This window comes from Sorex fumeus, unplaced genomic scaffold (assembly GCF_029834395.1).
Source record: "Sorex fumeus unplaced genomic scaffold, SorFum_2.1 ptg000039l, whole genome shotgun sequence".
Classification (NCBI taxonomy): Eukaryota; Metazoa; Chordata; class Mammalia; order Eulipotyphla; family Soricidae; genus Sorex; species Sorex fumeus.
The window spans coordinates 3,361,464-3,366,065 of NW_026606096.1; positions in this window are offsets into that span (position 1 = coordinate 3,361,464).

Here is a 4,602-nt window from a genome sequence, read left to right on the forward strand (position 1 = left end):
TTTGGACATTCCAAGCACACCTCTGCTCACTTGATGCCCTGTTCTAAATCCTCCGCCTGACAACCAGTGCCCTCGCTGGGCATTCAGACCAGGGCTGGCTTGGCTAGCTTAGTCTTCCTGGTCTATCACTACTTCGATTGGTTTGGTTTGGTTTGATTTGAATTTGATTTTGGGATTTTAGGGGACACCAAGGCTTACTTTTGGCTCTGTGCTCAGTAATCAGTCCTGGTGGGGCTCAGGAGATCATATATGGTGCCAGAGACCAAACCTGGGTCAGCTGTGTGCAAGGCAAGCACCCTACCCACTGTCCTATCTCTCCAGCCCTGGTCCACCTTTACCAACAAGGCATTTTTGGAGATGACAGGACCAGATAAGAAGTCTACCTGTTAATTGTTTGAATTTGAATCACAAGTCACACAAACCCTAAGTCTTAATCCTCTCTCCTGTGAAATGCATATGCTGGCTGGAGCGATAGCACAGAGGGTAGGGCATTTGCCTTGCACGCAGCCAACATGGCCGACCCGAGTTCGATTCCTCCGCCCCTCTCGGAGAGCCCGGCAAGCTACCGAGAGTATCTCGCCCACACGGCAGAGCCTGGCTAGCCACCCGTGATGTATTCAATATGCCAAACACAGTAACAACAAAATCTCCAATGGAGACGTTACTGGGCCCATTCGAGCAAATTGAGCAATGGAGGTGCACTTTGCAGAGGTTCTTACCATGCAGTACAAATAACACATTTAAGCACTGGTAATATTGCAGAGACATTCAGAGCACTGGACTCCATGCCAGGTTGTTTTCACTTGGGGAGCCCCAGAGGGGGGCGGGCAAGAGCCCTCCTCGCCCCAAGGGACCCAGCCCCGGCAGCCGACCTCCACTACCCAACTGCCACCATGCTCCAGGCCACTTTCTGGACCACGAGGCTGCTTTGCGGCCCCACGACACATCATAAGATACTTCCTACCCAATTTCCCTAATTACCACAAAGAGAGCCCAGCAAGCTACTGAGAGTATTACGCCTGCACGGGCACAAGCTCCCTGTGGTGTATTTGATATGCCAAAACCTATAACAGGTCTCATTCCTCTGACCCTGAAAGAGCCTCCAATCATTGGGAAAGACAAGTAAGGAGAGGCTGCTAAAATCTCAGGGCTGGGATGAATAGAGATGTTATTGGTTCCTGCTCGAGTAAATAGACGAACAATGGGATGACAGTGATACAGTGAATATTGTAGAGACTCAAGTTGTTCCCATCATAGGGTTATCAGACTTAGTAAATAAAAATATAGGATATACAGTTAAATACAAATTTCCCATCCATGACTTTTTTTTTTTCATACTGTAGTACTGTCCTCCTGTTGTTCATCTATTTGCTCAAGTAGACACCAGTAACGTCTCCATTGTGAGACTTATTACTGTTTTTGACATGTCAAATATACCACGGGGAGCTTGCCAGGCCCTGCCATGAGGGCAGGATAGAGACTCTTGGTAGCTTGCCGGGCTCTCTGAGAGGGAGGGAGGAATCGAACCTGGGTTGGCCACATGCAAGGCAAATGCCCTACCCGCTGTGCTTTCGCTCAATATCCGGTGTACATGAATGACCTGCATTCTGTGGGCAAACACTCTAACAACCAGTCATTGTGCACACTTGGAGATCATGTGCTTGTGTGGCTTTGGGGTCATTAGTGGCAGTGTAGCTGGAATAGCGCCTGGCACACGGGGCAGTGCTGAACACTGAGCTCACTGCCTCAGGCGTATGCTCTGCCCCACAGCTACCCCTGGGATCCACCACTACGTTTGTCAAATTCTGAGCCCTCCCCCTTTTTTATTTATTTATTTATTTATTTTTGCTTTTTGAGTCATACCTAGCAATGCACAGGGGTTGCTTCTGGCTCCTGCACTCAGGAATTACTCCCAGTGGTGCTCAGAGGACCATATGGGATGCTGGGAATCGAACCCAGGTCAGCGACCTGCAAGGCAAAAGCCCTACCCGCTGTGCTATCACTCCAGCCCCATGAACCCTCCTTTTGAAAGTCCTACTACAAAAGGTCTTCTGTGCACCCTCCAAGGTTGTGATTTCTTCTTCCTCTATAACCCCCCGGGAGCAAAGAGCAAACACTCCTTATTTCATTTAATGCATTCTTCCTCCTCTCCATAGCCGCATGCCTTGTGCCTCTTCCCCCTCCAGCCTGGAAGCTTCCTGAGCACACAGACAGAACCTGACACACCCCCTCCTGCTGTGCACGGATGCCTGTTAGCTGCTTATTAAATGGAAAAAGAGAGTGAGAGACTCGTGGTCCTAGAGCAGAGCCCCTAGCCTCTTTCTCTTTTCATTTGCAATGTGACTTTCCCCACTCCAATCCCAGGATCAGTAGTACGTGGACACTGACGGATGGGGCTTTTAAGACTTTAATTTGAAATCCTCCAAATGAGAAGAAAGAGGACAAATGTTAATCCTTTCCTCCTTTGGACAAGGAAATTAGTATGTGGAAAAGACTCAGCGTTGGTGCCCACTAGTCCTAAAATAAAATAATTCTTAGAGTATCAAATGAAAACATCTCCATGTGAACGAAGTACTCTTTTCTGCCCTGCACAGGAGACAGCTGTATCCCAGCCTGTTTAAATAGGCAGGTTTGGACTCAAAAGTGGGAAAATGAACTCTCCCGGCACTATTTGCCAAGGGATTTGCCTCCCCTTTTTGTCTGTTCCGACTAATCCCGGAATGTCTGAGAGCTGCCCGTGAGTCTCTGGGTTCAGGCAGAAGGAGAAATCTTTTCCAGAGTAGCCAGGAGGTGGCTGGGCTCCCTGAGCGGGCTGGGGAGAGGACAAAGACGCCCCGAGGGGCCGTTGTGAAGGGTGTCTGGACAGGGCCTGTCTTTGGAAGGCGTCTGCTCCAGCCATTTGCACATTTTACAGGAATTCTCCATCGACCCAGCCTCCCACTCCTTCCTGCCCACTTATGCCTCCCTCCCTGCAGTGCCTTCTGATGTCAGGCCGCTCTTTTATTGCTATAGTTCAATGGCTTCTAATTGGATGCTCTCTGCCTGGCTAATGCTTTCACCCGACTGCAGGGCTGACATTTACTTACTAGATTTCTACCCTCCCTGAGCTCTCTGGCCTGCTTTATGAACAGAGCTTAAATTAGGCAGGATTTCAGATCCAGAACCTTTTTCTCTTTCAGTGTGGACCTTGTTTTTTTTTGGGTGTTTTTTTCTTTTTTTTTTTTTTTGGTGTTGCAGAGAGGTAAGTAGAGAAGAGCCTTGGAAATAGACCTTGGGCTGCTCCACGCTGACCTCTGCAGAGAAATTCAGCTCTGTGACTGTCCTAGAGCCAGCTGATTCTGCCTTGCCATCCTTTGTTTGTTTTCCACTTGGAGCCCAGCCTGCTGATTTCCACTGGAACACGCTTTCCTTATTTCATCACCTCAGAGCAGAACACTGCCAGAAGAGCCGTGTTTCCATCTCTGGAAAGGTTAGCGCTTCTCATTACCAGGATTTCAGATTCAGAACTGCCAGGCAGGGCGGCCATCTATTAATGCCTGTCTTGGTTGTCACATGCTCAGCGCCTCCCCTTCTCTTCTCGACCCTCTGTGTGAACCTTTTTGTTGAAATAAGAGAAATATTTTTGAAATCACTTCTGGTTTGAAACACCTTCACCCTCAGTGGCTGGGTACCTGCCTTGCAAGGCCTCCTGTTATCCCCCGGGTGGCCCCACATGTCTGAGGGTGATCCTGGTGGCACTGCCCTGTGTGTCCTCAAGGCACTGCAACCTAAGGTGTGTGAGAGCAGAATCTGAAGTGCTTGCAACCCCCAGTGAACTCTGTAACCAGCACAACTAAGGAGTGCTCAATCCCCATCAGTACAACAGCAGTACAACTGCCTTAGGGAGGGGCTGGGGAGAGACTCAATACTCAGCAAACAGGCGTGGCGTTCTGGAACCACAAGTTCTTTCCTGACGTCGCATGTCCCCTGAGCACTGCTGGGAGGGATCCCCAAGCACCAACCCTGGAGTAGCTCCTCCACCCCTATCCCCCACCAGCACTGTTAGGTATGACCCAGAAAAAGAGGGAAGTGGAAAAAAAAATAAAAGAATATCTGATCACCTTTACATTTTTCTTTTTTTAACTTTATTTTCCTGTTACACGTTTTATAAGCACTGTCATTCACATAATGATTTATCACAGACATTCCACCAATCCTACCACCATGGCACCTTCCCACCTCCAATTTTCCCAACCACCCCTTGATCCTGCCCCCATGACATGCCCTCAATAATTTATTTTATTTTGCTTTTTATAAATAATTTGATAAAATAATGATCGAATTATGTTTCTTTAGAAGAAAGTTAGTGAAGACTGTTGTATCTCACCGTGGAGCCATTAAGCCCTAAAATAAGAGATTGCTAAGATGTTTTTACAGGTGTTTAAATTTTGTGTTTATATTTTCCTAATCAAGATTGGTTGGCTTCACATTACATCCCATCCTATCTGGCGTGCTACTCCTGGTTTATCAGTGTTGTAGAGTTTGAGATATTGTGTGGCCGCAAATATGGCCCCACGCTCCAGGAAGTCCAAAATTTCAATGGGGTGATACAACAGGATTTAA